We start from the raw sequence: 19,849 nt of genomic DNA on the forward strand, positions 1-19,849 counted from the left end.
GAGGAGTGCAAAGCTAATGCCGGATATTCAGAAAACTATTTTCTAAACATTTTAAAATGCTCAAACAGCATTTTAAAAAATCCTTTTTTACAGGTAGAGGAAAGATGAGGTACTAAAATTGGATATCAAGGACTCCTAGTCTCCAATGAGTAATCTTGTTGAAAAAAAAAAATCAATAAGATGACAGTACAACTCAAATAATTTCTGCCAAACCAGATAAACCTCCAATAACTGTGAGAACTTTCTGATTATTTTATTTTAACTAAAGGGCCCAGGTCTTTGAAGTTTTTGCTGCTGCTGTTGTTGTTGTTGTTGTTGTTGTTCCTATTTTTCCATTAACACTTGAAAAACAGTAGCTGGACACCAAAGTCTAAAAACTGTTTAAGATCTTTTTTGCAACGGGTTTGCCACCAGAAGACAGGTGTTGTGAAAACTACCCCTAAAAGACAACATGGGAAAGGAAAAGACTCATATCAACATTGTCGTCATTGAACACATAGATTCGGGCAAGTCCACCACTACTGGCCATCTGATCTACAAATGCGGTGGCATCGACAAAAGAACCATTGAAAAATTTGAGAAGGAGGCTGCTGAGATGGGAAAGGGCTCCTTCAAGTATGCCTGGGTCTTGGATAAACTGAAAGCTGAGCGGGAACATGGTATCACCATTGATAGTTCCTTGTGGAAATTTGAGACCAACAAGTATTATGTGACTATCATTGCTGCCCCACGACACAGAGACTTCATCAAAAACATGATTACAGGGACATCTCAGGCTGACTGTGCTGTCCTAATTGTTGCTGCTGGTGCTGGTGAATTTCAAGCTGGTATCTCCAAGAATGGGCAGACCCGAGAGCATGCTCTTCTGGCTTACACACTGGGTGTGAAACAACTAATTGTTGGTGTTAACAAAATGGATTCCACTGAGCCACCCTACAGCCAGAAGAGATATGAGGAAATTGTTAAGGAAGTCAGCACTTACATTAAGAAAATTGGCTACAACCCCGACACAGTAGCATTTGTGCCAATTTCTGGTTGGAATGGTGACAACATGCTGGAGCCAAGTGCTAACATGCCTTGGTTCAAGGGATGGAAGGTCACCCGTAAGGATGGCAATGCCAGTGGAACCACGCTGCTTGAGGCTCTGGACTGCATCCTACCACCAACTCATCCAACTGACAAGCCCTTGCGCCTACCTCTCCAGGATGTCTACAAAATTGGTGGTATTGGTACTGTTCCTGTTGGCCGAGTGGAGACTGGTGTTCTCAAACCCGGTATGGTGGTCACCTTTGCTTCAGTCAACGTAACAACTGAAGTAAAATCTGTCGAAATGCACCATGAAGCTTTGAGTGAAGCTCTTCCTGGGGACAATGTGGGATTCAATGTCAAGAATGTGTCTGTCAAGGATGTTCGTCGTGGCAACGTTGCTGGTGGCAGCAAAATGACCCACCAATGGAAGCAGCTGGCTTCACTGCTCAGGTGATTATCCTGAACCATCCAGGCCAAATAAGTGCTGGCTATGCCCCTGTGTTGGATTGCCACACGGTTCACATTGCATACAAGTTTGCTGAAGGAAAAGATTGATCGCCGTTCTGGTAAAAAACTGGAAGATGGCCCTAAATTCTTGAAGTCTGGTGATGCTGCCATTGTTGATATGGTTCCTGGCAAACCTATGTGTGTTGAGAGCTTCTCAGACCATCCACCTTTGGGTCGCTTTGCTGTTTGTGATATGAGGCAGACAGTTGCGGTGGGTGTCATCAAAGCAGTGGACAAGAAGGCTGCTGGAGCTGGCAAGGTCACCAAGTCCGCCCAGAAAGCTCAGAAGGCTAAATGAATATTATCCCTAATACCTGCCACCCCACTGTTAATCAGTGGTGGAAGAACGGTGTCAGAACTGTTTGTTTCAACTGGCCATTTAAGTTTAGTAGTAAAAGACTGGTTAATGATAACAATGCATCATAAAACCTTCAGAAGGAAAGGAGAATGTTTTGTGGACACTTCGGTTTTCTTTTTTGCGTGTGGCAGTTTTAAGTTATTAGTTTTTAAAATCAGTACTTTTTAATGGAAACAACTTGACCAAAAATTTGTCACAGAATTTTGAGACCCATTAAAAAAGTTTAATAAGAAAAAAAAAAAAAAAAAAACACTGTTTAAGATCATTTCAAAAATGAAAACCTGAGACTTAAAGGCAAACCAATGAAGTGAGCATATGCAGATGTTTTGTTAACTAATCATACACTATAGCTGAGCACTCCAGAGACACTGAAAGTTTGGAGTTTAAAAAAAAAAAACAAACATTTTAATTGGATTACAAAGTCTAGAAGTCTAGTTCACTAGCTAGAACATTAGCAAAAGTCAGTAGACCTGCTTTGTTAATCTACTAACTATTAAAAAGTAACTTTATACATGATCATTTTATACTTTATACATGACCGTTAATATAATCCAAGTTTTTCAACTTGAGAACTTCAAGTGTTTATAACTTAAAAAGAAAATATAGGCCGGGCGCCGTGGCTCAAGCCTGTAATCCCAGCACTTTGGGAGGCCGAGACGGGCGGATCACAAGGTCAGGAGATCGAGACCATCCTGGCTAACACAGTGAAACCCCGTCTCTACTAAAAAATACAAAAAACTAGCCGGGCGAAGTGGCGGGCGCCTGTAGTCCCAGCTACTCGGGAGGCTGAGGCAGGAGAATGGCGTAAACCCGGAAGGCAGAGCTTGCAGTGAGCTGAGATCCGGCCACTACACTCCAGCCTGGGCAACAGAGCCAGACTCCGTCACAAAAAAAAAAAAAAAAAAAAAAAGAAAGAAAATATAATTTAGCTGCTCTTATTTAGGAAATTTATTTGAGGAATAAAAGTGAGAACTCTTTTATGAAATTAACTGGTCAATTAGGGCTCACATTAATAGCATTTTCAGTATATTTATTATAAAATTAATTTATTCATTTAAAATATGTAAATATTTCATTTAAATTGCAGTCATTCCTATTTAACAGTTCAATTTAATTTTTAAGTAAATTGAGCATCTACTATATAATAGCTACTGCTAGGGATTGAAGAAAGGATGGTTGAAATGTGTGGGAAGGTGGGATTATAAAAATGAATAGCTCACAGTCTAGCGAGAGAGAACTATGCAAATGGCTAGAATTTAACGTGAGAAATACTGTAATGTGTTAGCACCCAATGTTGTAGATACACAGAAATATAAAGGGGAAGATTTCATTTGAAGCTGATCTTAAACAATAAATAGGAACTAGCTGGGTAAAGGAGAGTGGGGTTCAGGGTAAGGCATTGTTGGCAGATAACAAGATATGGAAATGCTAAGAGATACGAAATGACATGCTGTTTTGAGAAAACTACAAGTACATCAATGTGGAAAATCAAAAGGAATCTTAGAATGACAGGATCTCAGAGAGGATCTTAGGAATAGGAAAACACAAACTGGCAAGATTGGAAAGGGGGTTACATGGCATAATCCTATAAGAAGGTGGAAGCTCTTGGCAGTTTTTACATAGGGGAATGCCATAAAACTGGATCCTATAAAAAGAACTCCTGTGAGTGAGAAAAATAGATTAGAGTGAAAGCATCATTCAATTTAGTTTCAAAGCTAGTGCAGGCACAGATGTAGGTAGGGATGCTGACAAGTGTACAGAGTAGATTAGATATCCAGGAGGTTCACTGAGTAGCACCAGGGAGTGGGAGGAGCTGGGTGAGAATAGGAGCACAGTTTCCAGCTTGGTTGCTGAGTGAAAGATTGTTGTGTGCCAATTAAGCTGGGGGATAGAGCCTGCCATATGTATTATTTTATATCTAAGAATAACTTAAATGCTAAGACATCAAGAGCATATATTCCCCTCCTAGCCCCCCACTTATTTATTCAGGACTCTGGAAAGTGGATGTAGTGTTAATTTACTGTCTGCCTCATGGCAGAGTATGTCCCACAGCCACTGATGTCACTCAGTGGAGCACAGGGTGGACAACAAAATGGACTGGAGATTCATAAATTTCTTTTTTTTTATTTTATTTTATTTTTTGAGACGGAGTCTCGCTCTGTCGCCCAGGCTGGAGTGTAGTGGCCGGATCTCAGCTCACTGCAAGCTCCGCCTCCCAGGTTCACGCCATTCTCCTGGCTCAGCCTCCCGAGTAGCTGGGACTACAGGCGCCCGCCACCTCGCCCGGCTAGTTTTTTGTATTTTTTAGTAGAGACGGGGTTTCACCGTGTTCGCCAGGATGGTCTCGATCTCCTGACCTCGGAATCCACCCGTCTCGGGCTCCCAAAGTACTGGAATTACAGGCTTGAGCCACCGTGCCTGGCCCTGGAGATTCATAAATTTCTAGGCTGTCCAAGGTACCTTCCCATCTTTGGTGGATAATTATCCCCAGGAAGAATTCACATATGCTCTGTTATCGAGGAAGACCCTGGAAATCAAGGGTTGAGAAGGGCATAGAACTCACGGCTAGGGAAGATATGATAGAGCATCCTCACAGAAATCCAGATCTGTGAGAAATTTAATCCCTGAGAAGTTAAATGTTTTCCTGTTATCATCCTCCTAAGATCCTCTCTAAAATCCTGTCATTCTAAGATTCCCTTTGGTATTACCACATTGATGTACTTGTAGTTTCCTCAAAGTAAGTCAGCAGCATTCCTTTCATATCTATTAGCATTTTCATAGAGTTATTTGGAAATGGTTATTTAAGGGATCTCTTCATACTGCCTACCTATGTCATTTTCCTATGCCATTACTCAGAGAGAATATGCAATTTGGTCTGTATATAAAATCAAGTACATAAACAACTAATGTCACAGTTCAATAAATGGTTTGAAGAGAGATTCAGAATACAAGTGGTGCTCACAGAAGTGTAAAGAACACCCAGTAGCGAATCAGAAAATATGGAAAACATGTTGCTTTGAATAATAGTTTCAAATTCAATGAACAGAGGGATTGGAGGGAAAGACCATCCCACTCAAAGAGAACAGTATGTCCAAAGGCCCAGGGAAGAAAAAATATTTTATGGAACTTCAAGTAGCAAGGAGGAAGAGGAGTATAAGCAAGGAGAAAGCAGACACAGAAAAAGAGAAGAGCTTGGCAAGGTCGGGGGTGGAGAAATGTGGATGGTAGAAACAAAACAGAAAAGGAAGCCACATAGTAGATAACCTGTGTCCATGAATGCCCTGTGTCCAAGTCTCTCAATCTCTATAATGAAAGAAGAAATGCCTTCCTCTCTTTCTCCCCATAAGTAATTAGGCATTTTCACTCTGTTCCTACAAGTTGAATAGAAATCTAGATATATTGTTATGAATCTGAATGATAACAGCTGATGTTTATGTGCTAGGATTAAGGTCATAAATTATCTTTTTTTTTTTTTTAATCTGATCTTATTTGTTAGTCAAAAAAATCTTATTTTTGACTGGATTGAGACAGAAGTAGAAGCTCGCTGAGAGGACAGTCTGTGTCTCTTGACAATCTGTTCCTGGTGCTTCTCTTCAGTCTCTTTCATTCTCTTGGCCGAAAGTTTAGCATATTCCACGGCCTCTTCCTGATTTTTTTTAGTATGCTGCTTCTTCAGAGCAATACGCCACCGTTTGTGCTGCAGGACACATGGAGTAATAAGACGCTGAATCTTGTGTGCTTTGGTCCTTGGTTTCTTACCTTCTTTGTTGAAGGGCTTTTTCTTACAACATGCTCACAGACATCATCTTTAGAGAGACTGAAAAGTTTGAGGGTTCTGCTAGCTCTTGTGGGCCCCAGGCAACAAGGCACCGTAGTATCAGTCAGTCCAGGAATATCCTTCTCTCAAGTAGAGAACGCTCAGATTGGCATCTACAACGTAACCACTAACAGATTTCGCTTTCTTTCTCCAGTTCTCTTTGGTCTGTAAAGGAATGCCCCTTACTCAGTAGCAGATGGACACAGCCATGGGTCAAGACACACTGCTTCATAGGGAAACTTTGTTTGTCATTCCCATCACTTATTCAAACCACACAGCCCTTCCATTCTTCACCCAGAGCGTCAGCATCAACTTCTGTGGTCATACGCTTCTCATAAAAAGTAAGAATTTTTCATTCATCAATCACTTAAATGAGTTTCTGGCAGCCAGTGGCTGGGAAGAAGATGTTCAGCTTCATCTTGAAGCTGCTGATGGTGACCTCCCAAATTATCTCATTTAAATAACACAAAAACTCTATGAGGCAAATAGTATTATTATTCTTCGTTTTAGATGGCAAAGCTAAAGTTTAGTGATATTAATCCAGTAAACAGGAAAGCCAGAATTCAGATACCAATGCAAAACTAAAGAAAAGGGTTTGTTCATGTGCTCTGGATATCTGATCTCTGTAAGTGTTCTGAATGAGTCAATTTAGTCAAATCACCCATTTTGCCATTTTTGTAACAAAAAAAAAAGTAAGTCAACTAAAAATAAGCATCCTATTCTACTAGCAGCTGAGAGGAATGCTTTTCTTCCTTTCAAGAAATCACAGGTTTCTGACAGTCTTCACAATCGGAACCAGTCTAGCATACCACTGAAAAATTCCTGCCTGAGCCCAATGAGCCCCAAGAACCTTAGAGAATCAGATAATCCCTTTACTAAATGGCATCATCAAAAATGTTACTTTTTCCCTCAAAATCAAAATATAAACATTGGGGGAAAATCTATCTTAAATAAAAGCAAGAAATTAATCATAAAAAGAATTTGCTTGAAAGTGTCATAACTTTGCAATGGTTTTACTTTTCTTCCATATGTGTAAGGGAGAAAAATGTGCCGGTATAAACATAGGTTGTCTTACCTTCAAGTGACTCCAAGAAAGAGTCATTTTTCAAAACAGAGCATTTCTATGTGAAACCTGCATAAGTAATGATAGTTTTTTGTTTAGTTTTTAAAAAGCAGCCCACCTAAATGAATTCCTACCCACCGGACAGAATTGAATACAGGGACAGGATGGGGCGCTAACTAAAATGCCTTATCCAAATTCTCAAAATGCACCTACATGGACTATTCAGATTAAGCATTGAATATAAGATTCAGAGGAAAATTCTATTACAGAAGCAGTAGACAAAGAGACAAGAAGTGACACCAACCACTTCCCTTCTTTTTGTACATTTTCTACCTTGAATCCCAAGGAACAACATTTCAAACCTCGTATTCTTTCCTGGCTGTACGGTGCCTCTGAAATCAGTGATCCTGATAACTAAAATGCCATGAGGTCTGAAAGCAGTAGTTTCATGGACAACATTTAAATTGTTTCCATGTGCTTTCTGCTTGCGCAGGATCAATCATCATGATTGGTGTATTATAACTTGCCCCAACTAAATTGGTCTCTCTCCTGTTGTTTTCTTTTCCCCAAGGAATTCAGTTTTCCAGCAAAGAGTCTTCTGCTTCTCTCTGTTTTTTTTTTTTTAATTTTCATATTAACTATAATACAAAAGACTAAATGAAAATCTAAACTCAGAGATTCTTGTTTTTAACCACTGGCAGGCATCTATTCCAGTGAAATGTTCATTTAGCATGCTTTATTTTACATTTCCACTTATTTTTGTATTAATTTCCAAGTCCAATTTTTGGATTAATAAAACTCTCAGTATTAATGAGAAAATCATTTAGAGTACAATGGAATTTCAGTCGAGAAAATATTGTTTTATTTTTGTACTTTTTTTATCTTTCAGATACTGTTTTTTGTAAAAATAATCAAAAGAAAAGTAAACTTTAGAACAAGGTACACTTTTTAATATATTTCATATAGGACATGAAAAAGGAGGAATGTGTTATTTAAATCTCTGTTCTGAAGCATGCCTTTCCTCTAATTTCCATAAAATATTGAACAATTGTTGGTGGCAGCTGTACCAACTAGCTCTTGATCCTACACAATATTGCACACATAGATTTGTGGTTTTGTTCTTTAATTTTCTTTGATAGGGTGTACGTTGCTAAAAGGTAGTGACCTGTCTCTCTATAGTAATGATTTGTTCATGTGCTCTAGATAGTTGATCTCTATAAGTGTTCTGAATAAGTCAGATCAATAGCAAAATACACATGCGATCAATGCCCCAGAATCTCTATAAGTGAAAGTAACTATAAAGGAGCAATTTGAAAACAGTAAGATCCCCATCCTTTTCAAAAGTATCTATATTTCCACTGTTTTTTAGAATGCCATAAAGGCCATGTCATTGAAACCAAGAGAAAACATAAATGTACATGAGAGAGGTCACATTCTGGCCCTTCTCAAACTTTTCCACAGAGGCATCACTGGTGAGGACAAAACTGAAGAGTGAATACATACACCCTGGAATTGGAGGGCAGCTCCCAAAACAACCCGCCTCCCATCTGAAATTTATTTGAAGTCTTATAATATTGCTTTAACATGAATGCAAATTGTGCCTCCTGCTGCCAATATATCTGTTTGATTTAATATGAAAATTAAATTGCTTATCTGGGTTAAAACTGACAGATGAAGAAAGTGTGGCTTGGAACTCCTGCACTCCCTTGAAGATCTACCAAGGCATGCTAACCTTTAAACATGCATTGGCTACTCGCAATTGATTGATTCCTTGTTTTTTTTTTTTTTTCTTTTCTTTTTTTTTTTTTTTAAAGACCGAGTGACAACAGATTCAGAGACTGGAAAAGAGGCCAGCAGTGAAGAACGCAAGCTTCAACTCTAATGATACTCTGATGCTCCTGTGAGGAAAGGAATGCCACAAGAAAGAGACAAACTACAGAAGAAAGGCTTGCAGGGAACCAAAATCAAATTTACCTCACAATTTGCCTGAGGCCAAAGAAAGATGCTTAATAGAAAATGTGGTGACTTAATTTGGTGATTTAAAAAAATGCTCTCAAAAAACAAGTGAAAAAACGCAGGTAATTAAAAACTATTCTTTTAGCAATAAAGGAGAGAGAACTCATTTATTTGCACATTTTAAAAGCATAAAACTAAAAAATGTTTTTTTGTATATTAAAAATAAAGTTACATAGTAAATCTCATCTTAATAAGACATCTCCAATTATATGATTCAGCAGAGTGTAGGCTGTAATTGTTTTAATGACATTTTAAATGATGAACAAAAGAAAAACATTATGAAGGGCTAATGACATACAATGAAGCAATAGGCCATCATTCTTTAGGATATAAATATTATTCCAGAGAAAGTCTTAGTTTTAATTAAAATCAAATGGAAACACACAATGTTTGTACTACAGTCATATTATAGTGCTATGTTCAATGGAATAAAACTTTGAATTTAGATGTGATCCCAAAGCCAGGTCTCTTTTGGTCAAGGACATACATTATCATGTGTTCCCGAAATTCATACCTTTATATCATTAAATTATATCTTATTAAAACATTGAAAAGTGTCATCGCATCCTGAGAATATGCATTCTGAATGCCTTTTAACAACACATGAAACTGCTAAAAATCTAAACCAATATTCAATCAAAGCAATCAAATTTATCTTGTTTCTTTGCCTCAACCTAGTGTATACATAATTAGTTGATTGTTTTTCCAAGCTCTTTATGGTGGAAGTTTCACATATGTGAAAAAGATGACCTCTATGTACCTACTCATCACTCAGCTTTACCAGTTTTTCACCAATCTTGTTCCTTTTATTGTTTTATTCTTTGCTAGAATATTTTATAGCAAATTCCAGACATCATGTCATTTTACCCATAAATATTTCAATGTGCATATCTAATCAATTTTATACAATCTTCATTGCCATTATAAAACAATGTCTTCATGTCATATTTGATTATATTTACTATTAAATTCATCAGTTATATTTTACTAAATAGAGTAGATACAATTTAGTATTTCTATGTTATTATGTAAGTGTAAATATTTCGGCCGTATGCATATTTTCCAGGTCTAATGTTTTAATTAAGTTAACTGGTAAATTCAGTTAAAAACTATGTTAAAGGGTTTTTTTTTTCTTTTGCTTGTTTTTGCTATATTAATCAGTCGAATCAGTTAAACTGTCTGTGGTTACAGACCTTATCTTAAATATAAGCATCTGGGTGTATATACACTGGGCCAAATCAACCGCATCATAGTCAAGTTTTGTAGATGCCACATTATGTAATCAGAAGAATAGCTGATTAGGATTAAAGCAAATAGATTATGCCTAGATTACTCCAAAGCAATTAAAACAGAGAGGCAGTAAGGGAGTGGAAGGAGAGCTTTGGAATTCACACAAATATAGGTTCTAATTCCTATTCTGCTACTTAATGCCTTTGTTAACTTCAACTAGTTAGCTAAGAGTCTGAGTCTCAAAACCACATCTGAAGCACGTGATAAAAATGTCATTGTAACTATTGTGGAACATAAATTCCTACACAAATTATAAAACATCTGCCATATGATAGGCACTCAAAATTTCTTCTTTGAAAATTCCTTAATCAATATCTAACAATTATATGGAAGCAACCTAAAAAATTGCCCTCAGTTCACATTGTCTTTTAAACATTTTGTATGATATTTCTTTTTTTTTTTTTTTTTTTTTTTTTTTTTTTTTTTTTTTTTTTTTTGAGACGGAGTCTCGCTCTGTCGCCCGGGCTGGAGTGCAGTGGCCGGATCTCAGCTCACTGCAAGCTCCGCCTCCCGGGTTTACGCCATTCTCCTGCCTCAGCCTCCCAAGTAGCTGGGACTACAGGCGCCAGCCACCTTGCCCGGCTAGTTTTTTGTATTTTTTAGTAGAGACGGGGTTTCACCGTGTTAGCCAGGATGGTCTTGATCTCCTGACCTCGTGATCCACCCGTCTCGGCCTCCCAAAGTGCTGGGATTACAGGCTTGAGCCACCGCGCCCGGCCTTGTATAATATTTCAAACACTGTCCCATATGATCAGCACTAATAGACCATCGTCATTCAAAAAATACAATTTCTTTTTACTTTTTCATTAGATAGGTGTATGAATTCACTTGTTTCTCTTGTGTTAGGCAATATGGTAAAGAAAGATAACTAGCAATCTAAACTTAACTTGGAACAAATTACCATGAAATAAATCATCTCAGTCATATTTTTCTCAGATAAGTAGCTCAATGAGATATGTCTTTGGGGATTAAGAACTTTACAAAGCTGTTATTACTGTTTTAAAGTTTACAGATGAAGCAACCAAGGCTCAAGGACACAAAAAATTTCAGAATAAAAACTTAGGGCACATTGTTGTTTGAAACTAAATGCACTCCAATAACTTATCCTTTATTTAGATTTAAGGATGTGCATGAAAAGCATTCTATTGCACCAGAAAAGGAGGAAAAAGTCAGTAACACGCATTTAGACGTTGTATCATTTTCTACATTATTCTGGAATATCAACATTAAGTCATGATGTATCTATCCAGCAATAACCTTGTGAAAAATAAAATACATACATACACACAAAACCCACCTGTTCCAATAATTCCACTGTGCTTTTGTGGCTCCCTGAAACTCTCTTTGTTGATGAAGATGCTTTGTAATGCAGCAAGGTTGAGGGTTATTGATCTATAAAAGTCTTTATGATTCAGCTGCTGTGGAACTGTCTACAATACCCAGGCCTCAAGGGTATGATTTTTGCAGTGATGCCAGGTTGATTCTTAGAAATTTACATGCTGCTATCTGTTTGACAATAAATTGCTCTGGAAATCCCTTATGTGATACACATTCAGGACTCTTTATAATAATAAGCTGTATATCTTGATGGCCAATTTGTCTTTTTTTCTTCTTTTGAAAACTGGTCTTAATCTACTGAAGAGGTCACTTAAGAACAGAATGCATTGCATGCATTGGTTGTGTGAAGTAAGCACATTCTCTTAGCTTCAGATTTCACCCCAAAGTACTACATTGCTTTGTGCTGCTTACCTGAGAAACTGACAATATTCAGTTTTCAACAATTTATTTTTATATGAAAAAACATACTTAAAAGGTAGTCATTAAGGGCACAAGCTCCAAAGCCAGACCACCTGGGTTGAATTCTTCGCTCTGCCATTCACTGGTTCTGTGATCTTGGGCAAGTTGCATAATCTCCAGCTTCAGGTTCCTTAGATGTGAGATAAGAAAACATATAAAACATGTGGAATCATTTCATAGAATTTTTGTGAAGATAAAATGAGTTAAGAACATTGAAAATTCTTGAAAACCACCTGGTATATAGTAAGTTCTCAATAAATATGAATCATTATTATTAACATACATAAAAGATATACCAAAATTAATATTTGAATGACTACTTCTTGCCACACATAGTGTGTCGGTTACGTTCAAAATATTTAAACAATTTTCACAGTAATATTTAAATACACATCTTTATCCTTGTTTTGCTAATGAGTAAACTAAAACCCAGAGAGGTTATGTAAATTGCCTAAACAAACAGAGCTGACAGAATGCTGAGCTGGGAACTGACTTAAAGAACAAGGATTATAGCTGCTCCATGGTGACCTTACATTTGGCCCTCCGGGAGTCTGCTGATGAGTATACAATGCATTCATATTATTACAAAAGTTTGAGATTTTTAAAAAGACATTTTCTATATTAGTTAATATAAATATTTTAGTTATTTTTAAATGCCATTACAATAATTGCTAATTATTCTGATGATGGAAACATTTAATAAACTTTTGTAATTTTCCTTGTAGAAGCCCAAAGATGGATGGGCTACAGAAGTGTCTCCTGGGAGGGGAAAAAGCCCATGGATCAGTGAGTTTAAAGTCAAGCTCTTTCCTTGTTAGCTCCAAGACTAATTGATACTCTTAGAATATGCTGTTTCTTCTACCTACAAGTGCCACCCGCTCCCATACCTTCTCCATGGCAGGCTCTTTTTCCTTCTCAAGCTACAAGCTTAAGGTTTCTCCTCTCAGAGGAGTTTCCTATGTCTAACCTATATGGTCATCTCTATTGTTATTTACATCACCACTCCGTTCATGTTGTTTGAAGCCCTTTTCATAATCATCAATTTAATATGTTTACTTGCTTGTTGAATATATCCCTGTTCATAAATATAAGATGCATGAGAAAATGGACTATAGTATTCAATAAATAAATGCTAAATAAAAAATGAATGACCTGCCGGGCACGATGGCTCAAGCCTGTAATCCCAGCACTTTGGGAGGCCGAGACGGGCGGATCACGAGGTTAGGAGATCGAGACCATCCTGGCTAACACGGTGAAACCCCGTCTCTACTAAAAAATACAAAAATCTAGCCGGGCGAGGTGGCGGGTGCCTGTAGTCCCAGCTACTCGGGAGGCTGAGGCAGGAGAATGGCGTAAACCCGGGAGGCGGAGCTTGCAGTGAGCTGAGATCCGGCCACTGCACTCCAGCCCGGTCGACAGAGCGAGACTCCGTCTCAAAAAAAAAAAAAAAAAAAAAAAAAAAGAAATGAATGACCAACAAATATATAGATTTCATCTCACATTTTTCAATTTTTCTGGTTTTAGAAAGATAGATTCTAGTATCTCAAATGTAATCCCTTATTCGTGGAACTCTTTTTTTTTTAGGTGTATCACTAAAAATATCATAATACTCTTAGATATACAGCATTACGCATCACTTAGAAAATTAAAGAAACCCATCAATTAACCTTCTCTTTTATATGCTTAATTTCAAACAATTGTATTGTTTTTCCTCTATTAATGTCAAATATACATTATAAAGTAGACACTGCAAAGTATGCATTGCAAAATGAGGACAACAATAGAATGGAATTCATAGAGTTAAAGGGATAATTAAGTCAGATACACGTTAAGCACTTAGTGGAATGCCAGTACATGGTTAGTCCTCCGTAATTTATTGTTATTTTTTGATAAATATAACAACTTTTTTTTTATTATTTTAGCATTGCAATTGGTTGATATCACTTAATAATGATGAAATATCGATACTATTTAATACAATGTTTTAAATAAAAGAGGTAGTTCATAAACATTCATTGTTGCTCACAATAGGGGTGTCTCAGTTTAAGAAAATGTTAATACTAAATTTCAAAGGTCAATTCTTTGCATCAGAAAAATATTATGCATTTTATGAATCATTATACCTGTTTTTTTTTTTTTGAGACAGAGTCTCGCTCTGTCACCCGGGCTGGAGTGTAGAGGCCGGATCTCAGCTCACTGTAAGCTCCGCCTCCCGGGTTCACGCCATTCTCCTGCCTCAGCCTCCCGAGTAGCTGGGGCTATAGGCGCCCGCCACCTCGCCTGGCTAGATTTTTGTATTTTTTAGTAGAGACGGGGTTTCGCCGTGTTAGCCAGGATGGTCTCGATCTCCTGACCTCGTGATCCGCCCGTCTCGGCCTCCCAAAGTGCTGGGATTACAGGCTTGAGCCACCGCGCCCGGCCTTATACCTGTTTTTTGTTTTTAAATAGTAGCTTTCACAATGGGATTCAACTCTTTCTATAGAACAATGACAAATGGACAGAAACATGAGTGTTAGTACTTGGGGGGAGTGGTAAGAAGGCATCATGAAAGAGCAGCCACATAACATTTTATAAAGAGTTATGTGTCCTTTCAAGTATATAAAACATCACACAAATTATAATATAAACGAACAGAAAATGTGTTTCAATGTTTCAAACTTTGATTTACATCAGCTTTTCAAGAACATATCAGTTTAATCAAACAGCATGACACCTGCCATAGAAAGAATCAATATGATATGGGAGACGAAGGGCTGCTGTGCTGATGTGAGCCACAGGAAGTGATAAAACCATTAGTTCTTAGTGAAGCACCTAATCTCCCCTCAGAGAATATAAAGAAGGTCTTCAAAGAAATAGTGGTTTGGGACGGGGAGGCATGGCTCACATCTGTAATTCCAGCACTTTGGGAGGCCAAGTTGGGTGGATCACTTGAGGTCAGGAGTTCGAGACCAGCCTGGCCAACATGGTGAAACCCTGTCTAGGTTTTGCCAGCTAATACCAAAATTAGCTGGGCATGGTGGTGTGCACCTCTAATCCCAGCTACTTGGGAGTCTGAGGCAGGAGAATCACTTGAACCCGGGAGATGGAGGTTGCAGTGAGTTGAGATGATAACACTGCACTCCAGCCTGGGCAACAGCAAGACTCCATCTCAGAAAAAAAAAAAAAAAAAAAAAAGGTGTTTGGGCAGGAAGCAGTAAACAAGCGTTTCTTTTATTGTATAATCTTAACATTAATAGCAATGTTCATTTACTCTTCAGGTATGGTATAAAGCAAGGGTTGGCAAACTTTTCTGTAAAGAGTCAGAAAATATTTTAGGCTTTGGGCCATAGAGTCTCAGCCTCAACTACTCAATCCCACCATTGTAATGCAAAAGTAGCCATAGTTATCACATACATGAAAAAGCGTGATCCAATAAAACTTCATCTGCATAAACAGGTAGTAGACCAGAATTGACCTGCAGGCTGGTAGTTTACTGACTTCTGATGTAGGGCACTGTCAAAACTAATGTTTTGGGAGTAACTGCCATATGTCTAGTCTAGTGGAATCTCTTTTACTTCCAAAATTCTTTTTGTTACTTTATGTTCTAATAGCTTTCCCCACAGGTTGTTGTGAAGATTAAATAAGAAAATCTATGTAAATTACCTGAGACAAAGTTTCCAAAACGATTTAGCTCAAATACATAAGCATAGACTCTAAAGCTGGAGTGCCTATGTTGAAATACTAGTTCTACCCTTTATTAGCTATGTGGTCTTGTTCATGTTATTTAACTTCCCTGTACAGCAAATCCTCCCTTAACGTCATCCATAGGTTTCAGAAACTGACTTTAAGCGAAACATTTTATCATAGGTTACTGACATAAGAAAGAGATAATTTCCTATATTTCTGGTCACAAAAACATCGCTAAACTTCTAAATAAAGACCTCAAACACTTCTAGTATTAAATATTGAAATAAATGTGAGTAATACATACATTTAAGAAAGATGAACAAAAGCTAGTATGATGATTGTTTACTTATTCCAGTTCAGGTCTTGGATGGCTGGAGCCTCTCCTGGCACGCAAGCCTGGGACCCACCCTGGTCAGGACACCATTCCATCACAGGGCACACTCACATACACCCACACTCACTCACACCGGGGCCATGCAGATGCAATTCACCTAACGTGCATGCCTCTGGGATGTGGAAGGAATCCAGAGTGCCTGGAGGTAACTCAAGCAGACATAGAGAGAATGTGCAAACTCTACACACACAGTAGCCCCTGTCAGAGTGGAGTTCTTTTTCTCATCAGTGTTAAAAGGAAATAATGTTGAAAGAAACTATGTTATTCAAGGATCTGCTGTATCTCAACCTTTCGCTCAGTGAAATGAGATAATAACAACACTTACAGGTTACTGAAGGAAGATGAAAGGAATAGATGTATATAAAGTGTTTAGAACAGTGCCTAGCACACACTAAGACTATATGAATGTCAACTATTGTTATTGCACTGTTATTGTTATTGTTGTAGTTTCATAACTCAGTTAACTTAGATAGTTATCTCTATTTAACTGAAAATCAGAAAGAGCTACATTATAAATGTGGTATAAAAAATTAATGGTAGGAGGGCCAAGAAAGAAAGAGACCATGATGTGCTACAGTTAGGTTCTGGAGGTCAAAGTGGACAACTCAATTGGGGTCAAATGGTATAGAATGTTAAACGATATGACAAGGATGTTGGACTTCATCTCCAAAGAAAAGAGGAATTGCCTAAGGAAATTTCCAGTGGGATCTAAATCTGATTAATGACAAACAATGGGATGATGAGGCAAACATGAATTTTAAAGACCATGTTCAATAGATTTAAGGAAATAAAAATGAAAAAGCACAGGGCCCCAGAGCCTTATGCACTGCAAATATCATAGTGCAACACTGCCTATGTTGCTTAGATTTATGCACGTGGAACCTGAGCAGTTTCCCCGAAGGTTCCTGTTATCCTCTAGTTGACCTGCTACAGTGGGAGGGGTGCAGAAAGGAAGGGCCTAAAGCCAAGAACAAGTTTGTCCCAGAAATGGAAGGATTGTGACAAGAAGCTAAAGCCAAAAAGCAACTCATTTTCGCACATAAGATTGAGGAAGAAGAAGAAAGCCTAGTACAGAGACTAAAGCCCTTGTAGCAAAAGAAAAGAGTGAACAAGAAGGAATAAAAACATTTAGATCAAGAGACAAACAGCAAAAGGGTCATCTGAGCAGAAGTCTGTATTTCACTATATTTCACTACAGTAGCACATGATAATACAGGACTGTTTTTAAATACAACCTACCTGTAGATTAATATGGTAGAATCAGCAGAAGGCCAAAATGCACTAGAACTCTGGGTGACCAAGAGACATCATGGAAATAGCTGGCCTTGGGGTTCAGGGACACGTACAAATCTAGTACAGATCTGGTTTATCTAGAACAGTGCTGTCTTATTGAGATACAATGTAATCCATATGTGTAATTTCAAATTTTCTAGTAGTCACATTTTTTAAAGTAAAAAAAAGTGAAATAAAATTTAGGAATGTATTTTATTTAACCCAATGTATCCAAAATACCCTCATTTCAACATGCAATCAATATTTTAAAAATAGGTATTTTACATTATTTTCTTTATACTAAGTCTTCACAATCCAGTTGACACGTACACATGCAGCACATCTCAATTCTGGTGATGAATTTTCACTGGTAATGCTGGTCTTTATTTAGATTTATAAAATTTACAATTGGAAAAGTAGATTTACGAACCTAAGTTGCTCCAAATGTATGTAAAAGTTTTCTAAAAATTGAATTGAATTGAATTTTTAAATTGATTTTTAATTAATGAGAATCAAATTAAATTAAATTTCTGTTCCTCAGTCACACTAGTCACATGTTTTATGTTCCTTAGCCACATGTCACATGTGACAAATGGCTAACATATTGCACACCTCAGAAAGCTAGAACCTGGTAGGGTTAGTCCTGAAGGAAGGGCACCAATAATCTAATGGAGAAAAGTTGCTTAAGAGACTGAATGCTGAATGTCCTTAGGGTTTAGAGCGGTGTTCTTAACCCATTGAGTTCTACCATATTTAACTGTATCTATAGCACAGTATTTGGAATTTTATTATGTTAATACTGTGCTCAAGTCATAATTATATCACAGTTGAGGACAAAAAACTATATTTCATAATAATTCATGTATTTTTATAATATATGAAAAAACTGTATTTTATAATAACTATTTTTTCATGTTTCTAATGCTTACCACACTGTAAGAACACAGTGATCATTAAACAGTTGATCGATTGATGTAACTGATTTCATTGTAGTTCTTCATAAACACTTTTAAATATTGAAAAGCCACAGGTTATTTTGATCAATGCCTCAGTGGAAAGGCTTATATGAAAGAGAGAAACAATGGCTAAGATGAAGAGGGAAGAATTTCTAGACATGGAGGATAGAACACAATGGCTTAAAAATAAGCTAACTGTAGGGATAGTGAGGTAAGGGGAGTAGGAAGTGGGTGCTTTTTGGGTAGAACAAAGGATATAAGCTAGAGTGTAACCCAGAGGGCAGTCTATAGTTTTGAGAAACAGTAGAAGGTACTGAGCCACAAAATTAAAGTAGAGACTTAATATGAGGGAAGAGCCATTGTATGTGTATAAAAGTAAAAGAAACAGCATATTCTAAAATTGTACTCAAAGACAATTCTTGCTCTGATGTATCAGATCATGGAAAGGTAAAGACAGGCTAGGCACTGTTATTTGTACCTATGGAAATGGATAGGGAGGGGGTAAATCAGAAGATGCTGCAGTTATTTCTGCAAAAACTGGCCCCAGAATAATAGAATCATAGAACACTAATTTAAAAGTTCATAGAATTTCCAAATGTGGTTAAATTTTAGCCAGAGAATAAATACTGTATAAAACTGGCTCCAAAAGTTAGATGTGAAGTCCTCTATCCAACTGCACATGTGCCTTAAAATGCTGGAGTATTTTTATTCAAAAGCAGGTAGCTTATTTAAACATCTATTTTTCATATATCAACAGCTTTTTCCAGTGAAGGAAATAGGGGCAGTGCGGTTCTAGGATCTTCTAACCTCTCCAAAGTGAATGTTGTTTGACAGTCTGCAAATGATTTAATAGTCAGACAGACAGGGCTTATAAAACCAATGATTCCCATCTCAATATATTTTTGAAATATAAACACATGTGATGAATTGTGTGTGGACAGATTAACTTTCTGAGCAACTCTAATGAGCAGAGAATCAAGAAATAACAAGGCAGAGTATCTGTCTTGTATTAAACTATGATTGTTTTTTTTAAACTTTCAACCCACTATTGAATCTAATTTATTTTTCTAAGAGTAAGCAATGCCTGTCCTGTATAATTGCAATGGGCCCAGTGAGCTCTAGCACATGGACATTGGTTTTCCACCTTTGTAGGACAGAGGAGAGCTGCAGTGACTCAAGCAAAATGTTCACCTGGAGCTCCCTTTTCTGAGTGTTGTGACTCAGTTAAGCCAAAGCTAAGCTTAATGGCAACATAAGCCAAGTTGGCCCTCAGGATACCTATCAACCTTTGGATGCCCTTCTATGCCAGCTCCTAGTTACAAAGTGTTTAGGGTTCTGAGTCACTCCCTTACTGATCAATGCCCTCTCCAATAATCCATACCCTAGACCCTATTAACATCACAATTTACCATTTTTATTTATCAATCTCTTCAGTCTCACATAAGCTAATCCTTGCTAATAGGCTTATTGGCTTGTTAATTTTTACTAATCCTGGACAAGATAATGTCTTAAATAGATAAACATGTACCAAGACCTTTAAATGATCCCTAGTAGGGGATTACAGGTGACTGCAGCAAGCCAATTAAAAGACAAATTTGAGGACTGGGTTCCTTGGTATTCTTCAAATAATACTTATTTGAAAGACACCTTCTCCAATTACATCTAGGAATATCTTTAGCCAAAT

At 37.4% G+C, this 19,849-nt stretch overlaps 2 pseudogenes across 1 annotated transcript; one reads left to right on the top strand and one right to left on the bottom strand.

Annotated features, from left to right (window-relative positions):
- The first annotated feature begins 405 nt into the window (after positions 1 to 405).
- LOC104674741 lies at positions 406 to 2,130 on the top strand (annotated as a pseudogene). The gene has a single exon (XR_749680.2). The product of XR_749680.2 is annotated as an elongation factor 1-alpha 1 pseudogene (transcript).
- Positions 2,131 to 5,390: 3,260 nt separating this feature from the next.
- LOC104674745 lies at positions 5,391 to 6,129 on the bottom strand (annotated as a pseudogene).
- Between the last annotated feature and the right edge of the window lie 13,720 nt (positions 6,130 to 19,849).

This window comes from Rhinopithecus roxellana, chromosome 10 (assembly GCF_007565055.1).
Source record: "Rhinopithecus roxellana isolate Shanxi Qingling chromosome 10, ASM756505v1, whole genome shotgun sequence".
NCBI lineage: Eukaryota > Metazoa > Chordata > Mammalia > Primates > Cercopithecidae > Rhinopithecus > Rhinopithecus roxellana.